The sequence below is a fragment of the Drosophila suzukii genome, assembly GCF_043229965.1.
Source record: "Drosophila suzukii chromosome 2 unlocalized genomic scaffold, CBGP_Dsuzu_IsoJpt1.0 scf_2c, whole genome shotgun sequence".
Taxonomy (NCBI): domain Eukaryota; kingdom Metazoa; phylum Arthropoda; class Insecta; order Diptera; family Drosophilidae; genus Drosophila; species Drosophila suzukii.
In genome coordinates, this window is record NW_027255896.1 from 38,599,249 (window position 1) to 38,610,922 (window position 11,674).

The window sequence follows — 11,674 nt, forward strand, 5'->3', positions numbered from 1 at the left end:
TAGTTTGAGAAACTAAAGGAGAGAGGGTATCAACGCATGGGAGGCAGATTGTCAATTCCATTGTTGGATGATATCGATCTTCAGGTACAACAAGAGCGTCAATTCTAGATACCGTGACTTCAGACGGCTCTGAAACAAACACAAGATCTAGTTGTCTATTTAATGAATTCCGTATAAAGCTTACTTGCTGTAACGATAATTCTAGAAGACCATCTACAAAATCATGGGCGGATAGAGGTGTAGCGACTAATGAGTGTCAGTAGAAAGACCAAGAAATATCAGGGAGATTAAAGTCACCCAAAACAATCAAAAGGTCACTGTTAGAAAGAAGGGATAGAACAGATTTTATCGCAGACAGGTGGTGCTCATAAATTATTAAATTAGAGGAAGGTGGAATATAGGAACATGTAACAAATATTGAGAATGATTGCAAGGAAACTTTCACAATAACAAATTCAACTTCATTAGGAGTATCAGAGTGAATTCTCTCGGATGTTAGGCTAGTGCTAACGGCAATCAGCACACCGCCTCCCCTACGTGAGGAGCGATCGGTCCTATAGGCATTAAAATTGTTTGACAGAACTTCATTGTCAGATATCTCTGGTTTCAGCCAAGTTTCCGTAAAATCCAAAATATCAGCAGTAAATGCAGAGGAGTCAGCATAAAGCTTGGGTAGCTTCATATTTAGTCCCCTAACATTTTGATAAGCCAAAAATAAACTTTTTAGTTTTTTGGCGCAGTGGAAGGTCTGTTATTTGTTCTCGGTTTATTGGGAACAAATTCTTTTATTACTAAATCATCATTAAGCCAAAAGCTTTCAGAAAGTAGTACCTTAAACACATCAGGAAGATGGATACCATGATCGTATTAACTGCCGCTAATCTGGCTTTTTTGCGTTTAGGCGACCAAAGGGAAACGGAGATATGCAAACAGCAAAGCGAGATTAAAATGCGCCACCTACCCGCGATCTCAATATATGGTTATGTGGGCGGTAGACAGATTTAAGCGTGATGGGCATTAGGGGGGGCGTGGCAAACTTATTTTTGGATCAATCGATAGGTATTGACGACACTAATACATTTCAGATACATTTTTCTTCTTGCATGAAAATTGTGGGTGCCACAGGCGTTAAAGCTGTAGGAGCCACAGTTTTGGGCGGTTTATGGGCGTTAGAGATGACGTGGCCCCCTGCTGAAACAAACTTGCGCTGCGTAAGAAGCTCAGGAATCTGCATGCCTAATCCCAGCCTAGCTCTAATAGTTTCCGAGATCTCAGCGTTCATTCGGACGGACAGACGGACATGGCTAGGTCGACTCGGCTACTGATTCTGATCAAGAATATGTATACTTTATGGAGTCGGAAACGCTTCCTTCTACCTGTGACATACTTTCGGACGATTCTAGTATACCCTTTTACTCTACGAGTAAGGGGTATAAATATAGATGGTGCTATTGGCCAAGTGCGTTCATGAAAAAAGCAAAGTTGCTTTTAGCATATTTCCATCCCTCTTTATTAACTTTAAGTTGAAAAATAATCTTTTCACAACAATCAATCAGTAAAGCGTGTGCACTGCAAGCCTGTACACCAGGTCGTATACTATTCAGGAAAGCATTTGCATTAGTCTCATATACTTAGTATTCCACTCAGTAAAGCAAACGGATTACCATCCTATATGCAACAGTATATAGGACGGTAAGGAAGCAAAAAGTGTGCTCGGCTGATCGCCAACTTTCTCGATTCAAGAAATTAAGGCAAAAGTAACTGTTGGGGCGGTGCGGCTTGATCGATTAAATAGTTGAAGCCCCAATATCGAGTGGTACCCAAAAAACACGGGAGTACTTTTGGGGTTTTTACGCGACGTGCGTAGGTGTTTATTCGTACACTTTAAAACATGAACTGCTTAAGCCTAACTTAACTTAAGCGCTCCAGAGCAGAGCGGAGACTTAGGGGAGAGATGGAGAGGGAGAGCGGACGGCAGTGCGAGCGCGCGAGATGTAGACATCTGGATAAAACTGCCGCTCGACACTGCCTCCTGAAATTAAACGCCCTTTTGGCGTGAACATTCTCCCCCCCCCTTGCGAGGACACCCGTAGCAAGAACCTCAGGATAGTAGGCTCAGGAATATGTTGGAAGTATAGATCGGTCGTCCGTATGTAGGAGAGTGTGGTGGGCCTTTCCACACTTGTGGCAGTGATGACCACTGCGGCAGGAGTCCTTGGAATGATTGTGAGCCAAGCAATTGGAGCAGTACTTCTGGATATGTACTTCCTGAAGCCGATTCTGGGGGCTTAGCCGTAGAAAGTGGTGGCACTTCCGTAGAGGATGGATCTTTTGGCAGACTCGGCATTGGTAGGATTTAATACCTCGAGTACGTCTGCCATCCAAGGCGGGGTATGGAACCCAGTATTCGGATGGAGTATTCTTAGGAGGAACTTTTTGTACGGAAACTTGCGTTGAATAGGACGAAATGATGTGTGGAACTGAGGCGGATACTGGCCTTGGAGGGTCCGATGGAATCGTCGGAGTAGTAGGACCGCTGTTTCGATGCAGCAATGTGTGATGCCGATCTTGGCAAGTGAGACAGTTGTGAGCGCTTGTGCAATCCCGGAATTGATAGCTACTTGCAAAGCAATTGGAGCACAACTGCTCCCTTGGGTTTTGGCTAAGCGATCTTCTACCGTCATCTGTATGAAGCGTGGACATATACGCACGGGGTGGTTCTTCTTCAAACACAGATCGCAGCCTTTGGTTATCGGAACGAACCTTGTGTTGAAGGAATTTATTTTTGGAAATTCTGCCTCTCGATTTGTGTCTTTGGACTGGACGTGGTGGAAATTGGAAGATCGGAAGCTACCGACGGCCTCAAGAGTTAGATGGCGCTCCGTCAAATATGCATCAAGCTCAAGCCACGTAGGAATTTCGGCTTTATTTTGGATGGATTGCTCCCATAATGAGAGAGTGAGCTTTGGTAGTTTTGTCGAGCAGATATAAACCAGGATAGGGTCCCAATTCTCAATATTAACACCGGAAAATTTTAAGGAAGTTAAGCAACCTTGAAAAGTGCGTTGAAGTTCCTTTAAGGCTGCTCCCGACTTCTGTGCTATGGATTGCACATTGAAAAGTGTTTTCAGGTGACTGTTCACCTGCAATCGCTTGTTTTCGAAACGCTCAGTTAGGTTATTCCAGGCTGAGCGAAAGCCATCATTGGTGAGTGGGGATCTCGAAGCTATGGAGTGAGCTTCGCCACTTCAACGGGCGTTAGACTCGGATTGTCTATGTATATTGCCGTGAAAAGGTCCCGAAAAGTCGGCCAGCGAAGATAATCGTCAGAGAAAACCTCTGTGTCGATAGGAGGGAGCCGACAGCCATAGGACGTGGAATTTTGGGACGGAGTTACTGGAGCTTGAGGTATTTGGGAGGAGCCTTTTTGGATTTGTTCCATCAGCTGCGCGGCAAATATTTCATAAGTGGAATACGTTTGGTAATACTTGGACTTTAGTATGGATTTTGTTTCTGCGGCGCTCTCGCCTGCAGCTATAATGCAGTCGGAGCATATGTCGTATGCTGCCTTTACCGTTTGCCACAAGGAATTGAGGTGATCGCGACGGATTTTATAGGCGGATGACGTTGGGGTAGGAGCACCTGGAGCGTTCACAGTGGCCTCAAAGTGAATCAGACAGTCAGCTGTGGCCATAAATCGGGTTAAAGCGGATTTTACTGATGTTGCCATGACGTTAAATAATTTAGAATTTTAATTCAGAAGGAAACGGATTGGAATCAAATTGGAATTTAGGAACCAATTTAGATTGTTAATATATACGGTCACACTGTCGAATAGGCAGAGTCAATAAATATTTATTATATCGGATGGTCGGACTTATGTAAAGAGTTACGGAATTTAATATTGTATGTTTGGAAGGAACATTTATTGTGAGCTCTTGACCCACTGTGCACTGGCGAAGGTATCGATATACGTGTGTATGTGTGTACATATGTGGATTGCGAGTATCAGAATAACGTTGCGGGAATGGGAAAGACTTCGCTTATGTTTGTATGTCGGTGCGTTTGTTTGTCACCTGCACAACTAAATTGCAAACGATTTGCTGGAGTAAATTTGTGGAATTTGTAACATTGTTCTTAATATTGGAAATAGTTTAGCCGTATTTGTAGGTCGAGAAAAGTAGTTGGAGTGGACTGTATTAGAAAGAGTAGTTAGAGTGGACTGTATTAGAATATTTATGTAAATATACACACGCATCTGGAACACAGTAAAAAATAAAGAGTGCAGTTCTTAAGGAAATATTTTATGACCGGGAATTTTTTACTGCGGCTGAGTTATGTTTTACACACGATTGGAATTGAAAATATATTTGACAAATATTTTCGTTGAATAGTAGCACTGAAATATTTACTGGAATTGTTTCAAGTGTGCAACTGTGGGCAAAGGAAACTGGAATATTGAATTGAAATACATATATTAAATGCCGTTGCGTCGGATTAATCTCTTTTGGATTTAGACAATATATCATACAGAAAGTTAGTCGAAATAGGGTTCGAAAAACTGGCTGTATGACCGGCAATTATAGTAAGCGGAACTTATCTGGAGTGTTTCAAGCCTGCTGGGACAAAATCAAAGGAAACTCCAGGAGAGGAAAGTCCACAGATTTTGAAATCCGGTTTCGACTGGACCAAAATGATGGGGCGTGGTGCGGCTTGATCGATTAAATAGTTGAAGCCCCAATATCGAGTGGTACCCAAAAAACACGGGAGTACTTTTGGGGTTTTTACGCGACGTTCGTAGGTGTTTATTCGTACACTTTAAAACATGAACTGCTTAAGCCTAACTTAACTTAAGCGCTCCAGAGCAGAGCGGAGACTTAGGGAAGAGATGGAGAGGGAGAGCGGACGGCAGTGCGAGCGCGCGAGATGTAGACATCTGGATAAAACTGCCGCTCGACACTGCCTCCTGAAATTAAACGCCCTTTTGGCGTGAACAGTAACTTATTTTATAGTATGAAAACGAATGCATACTGGCTTCGAAGTATGGTCCGAATCGATTCTCGAATTTCCACCACTGGGACACCACGAAATCCGACAGAAAACGAATAAGACGCCATTCGAAAGCTGGCAAAAAAAAAGCAAAGCAGAAGTCAAAAAATATTTTTATATTTATCGATATTTTTATACCCTTGCAAAGGGTATTATGATTTTAGTCAGAAGTCTTCAACGCAGTGAAGAAGACGTTTCCGACCCCGTAAAGTATATACATTATTGACGAGTCGATCTAGCCATGCCCGTCTGTCCGGCCTTTTTTACGCAAGCTAGTCTCTCAGTTTTAAAGCTATCGGACTGAAACTTTCCCGAAAGTCTTCTAAGTCGGATCCAGCCGGATCAGACAACTATAGCTCCCACAGGAATATTCGAAAAAATTTTTGTTTAATTATATATTGTTTTTTTTAACCGAAAACCTCCAGCGCTTGGAAATAACATTTTCTAATTAGTTCTGAACTTCGAATTTAATTTTATTAAAATCGGACGACTATATCATATAGCTGCCATAGGAACGATCGGAAAATTGGTGGGAAAATAATATGAAACAAATAAAAGCTTCGGTGTTTTTTAACATATAACCTCCTACGCTTAGAAATAACATTTTTTAATTAGTTCTGAATTTCGTATTTAAGTTTATCAAAATCGGACGACTATATTATATAGCTGCCATATGAACGATCGGAAAAATGGTGAAAAGATGATATGAAACATATTATGTTGACATATTATCTTATACTATTGCGAATATCATTTTTTTCTTTTAAGAATTGGGAATTAAATGTAATAATTATAAATGCAGGGTATACAAACTTCGGCTTGCCGAACTTAACTTCATTTCTTGTTTTTCATTTCCAGTGGAGCCATTGAATAAAGTTGTCCGACAGTTGGTGTCTACAGCTTTGATGCTAGAATAAACAATAAAACATAAATTTATTGGTTTAGTCAATACCTATCGATTGACTAAAAAAAGTTTGCCACCCTTACTCTAACGCCCATAACGGTTAAACCTGTCTGTTGGCCACATTCTTAAAGATTTTGTAAAAGTGTGAATAGGATATTATTTTATACCCGTGACTCGTAGAGTCACCAAAAAGTGACCCAAAAAAAAAAGTTTGCCACGCCCACTTTAACGCCTACAAACCGCCCACAGACTTCAGAAAATCGTAAATATAAACGCGGATATCTCAAAAACTCTCAAAGATAGAGAATTGGGATTTCAGATTTAGATTCCATAGCCACGCCCACAAACCGACCAAGTCCTTGGCGCCCACAATTGTTATGCTAGATAAAAAGTTTTAGCTGAATTGTATGACCTCGTCAATATCTATCGATTGATCCAAAAAAAAGTTTGCCACGCCCACTCTAACGCCACTAACGCTTAAATCTGTCTACCGCCTATAACCATATATTGAGATCGCGGATAGGTGGCGAATTTCAATCTTGCATTGCTGCTTGCATACCTCCATTTCCCTTTGGTCCCTTAAGCTAAGTAACGGGTATCTGATAGTCAAGTTACTCAACTTTAGCGTTCTTCCTTGTTTTAATTCCAATTGTGTGCAAGATATAACTCAGCCACAGTAAAAAATTTGCCTATTTAAAAAATTTTCCAAATACCAAAGCTTACACTCTCATTAAGGGACCAATCCATCCAAAATAAAGCCGAAATTCCTACTTGGCTCCAGCTTGATTCCTTTTTGACGGAGCGCCATAGAACTCTTGAAGCCGTCAATAGCTTCCTAACTGCTGATTCCCTCCACGTCCAGTCCAAAGACACATACCGAATGCCAGAAGTTCCAAAAATAAATTATTTCACGACTAGTAAAGTTCCGATACCCAAAGACTGCGGTCTGTGTTCAAAGAAGGACCACCCTGTGCGTATATGAACACGCTTCCTACAAATGACGGTAGACGATCGCCTAGCCTATATCCAAAGGAAACAGTTGTGCTTCAACTGATTTTCAAGCAACCATCAATTCCGGGATTGCACAAGCGTTCACAACTGTTTCACTTGCCAAGATCGGCATCCCACGTTGTTGCATCAAAACGGTCCTACAAAAGCGGTCCTACTACTCCGCCGACCCATCCATCCGACTCAATTCCACACACCATTCGACCCATCCTCTACGGAGTGACCCCACTTTCTGCGGCTTAGCGCCAGAAAAGGCACCAGGAAGTACATATCCACAAGTACTGCTCCAATTGCTTGGCTCACAATTATTCCAAAAACTCCTGCCGCAGTGGTCATCACTTGCAAATGCACAAATGATTGGGATTCCGGTACTTGTTTTTGCTCGGGGGTGCCATGTTCGAGTCCCGGCCACAACACAACATATTTTTATACCCGTTACTCGTAGAGTAAAAGGGTATACTAGATTCGTCAAAAAGTATGTAACAGGCAGAAGGAAGCTTTCCGACCCCATAAAGTATATATATATTCTTGATCAGGATCACTAGCCGAGTCGATCTAGCCATGTCCGTCTGTCTGTCTGTCCGTCTGTCTGTCCGTCCGGATGAACGCTGAGATCTCGGAAACTATAAGAGCTAGGCTACTGAGATTTGGAGTGCAGATTCCTGAGCGTCTTACGCAGCGCAAGTTTGATTCAGCAATGTGCCCACTCTAACGCCCCCAAACCACCCAAAACTGTGGCTCCTACAGTTTTGATGCTTGAATAACAATTTTTACTGAAATGTATTGTCCTCATCAATACCTATCGATTAACCCAAAAAAAGTTTGCCACGCCCACTTTAACGCCCACAAACTTAAAAAAAATCGTAAGTATGAACGCGGATATCACAGAAACTATATAAGATAGAGAATTGGGATTTCAGACTTTGACTCCGTAGCCTTGTACGCAGCGCAAGTTTGCTACGCGAATATACCACGCCCACAAACCGCCTAAGCCTGTGGCGCCCACAATTTTCATGCTAGACAAAAATGTTAACTGAAATGTATTAGTCTCATCAATACGATCAATACGATTGACCCCAAAAAAGTTTGCCACGCCCACTCTAACGCCCATAACGCCTAAGTTTGTCTACCGCCCACATAACCATATATTGAGATCGCGGGTAGGTGGGGCAGGTCAATCTCGCTTTACTGCTTGCATATCTCCATTTCAATATGGTTACTTTAGCTGAGTAACGGGTATCTTATAGTCGAGGTATTCGACTATAGCGTTCTCCCTTGTTTTCATTTGTAAATCTGACCAACTTTTGTAAAATAATATTTCTTTTAAAAATAGTTAGGGAAATGTAAAAACTGCTTGTTAAAAACTTTTGGCTAACTCTGTCTTAACATGTACCGGGGTACTCTCGCATCAAAAGCAGACGCCTTACCAATTTGGCATTTGAAAAGTATTTTTTTTAGTTTTCAAAAATTTTGTTTTTATATTGATTTATAAAATTATACGTTTGACATTTTGTATTTTTTACTAATTGGGCAATGGCACTTTAAGATATCTTATTTTTTCTGCGTTTTTAAAACTCATATTTAACCGAAAAAAAACCGAATGCGCATATGCAATTATCTTCAAAATATAAAATTTAATCAAAAATTAAAATATAGTCGCGAATACCAAGGTTAGAAACCCTGTGGGGTGCCACAGAATTCAATATAAATTCAGGCCCCTTTAGCGCTGATCGATTTCTGTGGCATCCACGAAGAGTTTAAAGGGTCAGAGTTGCTGACCAGTACCATACAACTAGCACAGCAGAACGGATACAATATACCCCCAAAAAATAACTGAATCGGAACGCGTTTATCACTTGGACGCATAGAACAGAATACGTTTACCGAAAATTTTTGAAGAATTAAAGTTTTCATCTATATTTTTTTAAATATATTTCATAAGCGTGAGATGGATGGAGAGGAAGAAGTGAGATGTAGACATCTGGAGAAAACAGTCGCTCGACACTGCCTTTAGAAATTAAACGCTCTTTGGCGTAGACCATAATCAAAACAAAATTGAATTGCATTCTTATTAAAAATATATCTACTTCGAAAATGCTCCCTTCTAGCTGTTAAATACTTTCCGACGAATTTAGTATACGAGTAACGAGTATAACAACGAAATTGTATCCAAGTTAATGTTATCATTACTTATCGCCGAAATAAAGTTGTGGGCCCTGTTCGTAACCAAGGTTGCTCGACATGCTCAACATCAACGAGCGGCATATACAACCAACGCAACTCACACAGATAAAATACTAGGCGCCTAGTAGCAGCACAATACTGCAGACACCGCAGGCACATACGTACACGGGTACATATACTGATTTTGGCACGTTCGGTCAACGTACCCGGATCAGTAATAGTGGACGGTGGTCCACGTAGTGACGAAGCGCACCAGGAGAGTGTGCGAAGGGGATTACTATATATACAAGAAGACGAGTTCTAGACGATGTTAAACAGCCTAATATAAAAAACTTTAGTTCTACCACTTTTGGAAAAATTCGCTAGTTTATCGGAAAAACAGCTTTAAATAGCTCAATTTCGTCCACCCGTAACTTGTGAACTACTAAGTCTACAGGCTGGGGCCTTAAGTCGTTAGAAAGGTATTTCGAAGTACTTTGTACGCCTTTCGAACATGATTTGTCCCGTCGTTTACAGCGTGCCGAATGTAAAAAATTTAGAAAGCGTTTTTTTCATTTAATACATTTTCTTGACAAAAGTTGATACAAGACCTTTTGTTTGTTAAAGGCGCGATTGTCACTACATTTTTACCTCGCTAGGAGGTGTTTTTTTTTCTATTTGCAGACACTGCAACTTGACCGATCGGTCAACGATCAGCAAATAAGGAGAATTTAGATCAACCCAATAAGATGAGCTTCTGCAACACCTGAGGGGTCGGCTGGCGTGAAAAAGAACACAGAATGAGAAAACAAAAGTACGTTGCAAGTACCAACAGGGAAAAATAAACACGAGAACCAGGTCCAAGATAAGGAGGAGACCTGCACAACGCCGGTAAAAGAAGAAAGGAGTTACCAACACCAGCAAGAAACACAATCGACAAATTAACCAAAATGGAAGTCATACGCAGCTGGAGGGAGGAATACGGCGCCACCAGGGATCCGGTGGAATTTATCAACAGGATAGAGGAAATCACTAAAGGTAGTGACCAGTAGGACCAATGGTAATCTTGCTTAAAGACACGGCCTTGGACTGGTGGCACACACACCCGTAAGAAATGCCAATATGGAGGTGTTTCAAGAAAGAATTTCTGGAATACTATAGACCAGCAGACCATGAGGAGAGAAAAATGAAAAGCATTACGCGCAGGCATCAAGGGAGAAACGAGCCATCCAAGGATTACGCAAGAGAGCTACGGAAGCATTCAAGCTGTATGTCAAACGCGGGGAATGTAGAACATTCACGGAATTCCTCTGGCTGACAGAAGAGTTTGAATCGCTCCAGACAGATGATCCCTTATAGTTACCAGAACATACAGCAAACCGGAATACACAACACCAATCAAGAAACTACTGGGGAGCGCAACAACCAACACAAGCGTTAAACAGAGGCATAACGAGGACGTTCGACATGAGAAACAGATGCTCAGGTGGAAAATGATAAAAAAACTCTGCTCTGGGCTGTAACATCTCATAGAAACTGTTTTGCTGGGTATGCGGACAAGATGGAAGATGCACAATCCACAGTTCCCGTCAATTCGAGACCCCGGGAAGCGAGAGAGGCCAACCGGCAATCCGCAACAGCAATAGATCGGCGTGTCCTTGCACACGTAAACTTATACTGTGTTTATGCGATGCCGAATTCACGCTTTCATTTCGCGATTTCAGCCGATTCGTGTGTGCATAAACGCCATTTCGTGAATTCGGCAACACACGAAAGTTGACTATGAATTCAACCTGAAAGCGTGAAATGGTCACAACTAAACTCCGGTAACTCTGTATAATTATCGGAGCTGCCAGATCGATATAAATACATAAATACACCTTACTTTTAACAAATTATTTTTTAATTAAGTGCCAATGGAAACTAGTTTTTATCTTTTATTTTGATGGTAGAAAAAGTGTTATACTGGCTTGCACACACTTTATCTTTAATATTAGCAAGATTTTTTCATGCGAATCGAAAACAATTTTCGGTATAAATATCGCTCAAATCTTTTTCAACCGATCCGTCATCTCTGTCAGCTGAGATTGATAAAATGAATGAATTCGGCCTCGTCGCATAAACAGGAGCAAATTTTATTTCACGCTTTCAAGAAATCATGAAATCCTTAGCATAAACATAGTATTAGGCAACTGGAGAGTGCATTGTGCCATCGACACCGGAGCCACAAGAAGTTTCATAGGTAGAGAACTATCGAACAGGATAGCAACACTTGGGACAAGAAAGCGAGCAGCCGAAGCTATAAGGCTAGCGGACGGCACGAACAGAACTGTAACAGAAGCGCTAGAGGTACCGATACAACTAGGAACCCTGACAAAACAATTGCGCTGTTAAATCGGTAACTCAACGAACGACCAGAACAAGACGCATACCCAGTGCCGCTGATGAATCAGCTCCGAGAGGCTAAATACATAAGTACCCTGCACCTAAAGAGCGGATACTGGCAAACACATATGGAAGAAAGCAGCAAACAGTATACGGCGTTCACAG

At 41.6% G+C, this 11,674-nt stretch overlaps 1 protein-coding gene across 9 annotated transcripts in view; it reads right to left on the reverse strand.

The window, feature by feature from the left end:
• The window catches only part of LOC139354527 (proton-coupled zinc antiporter SLC30A2-like), a 407,471-nt gene that overhangs the window by 357,158 nt on the left and 38,639 nt on the right, over positions 1-11,674 (reverse strand). The window contains exon 2 of one of the 9 annotated variants that reach the window (XR_011605498.1): positions 146-5,957. The exons of the other annotated variants lie outside the window; for them this stretch is intronic. The gene's annotated coding sequence lies outside the window, so the exon portion shown is untranslated. Of the gene's footprint in view, positions 1-145; positions 5,958-11,674 lie in introns of those variants that run through there. 9 annotated transcript variants of the gene reach the window in all.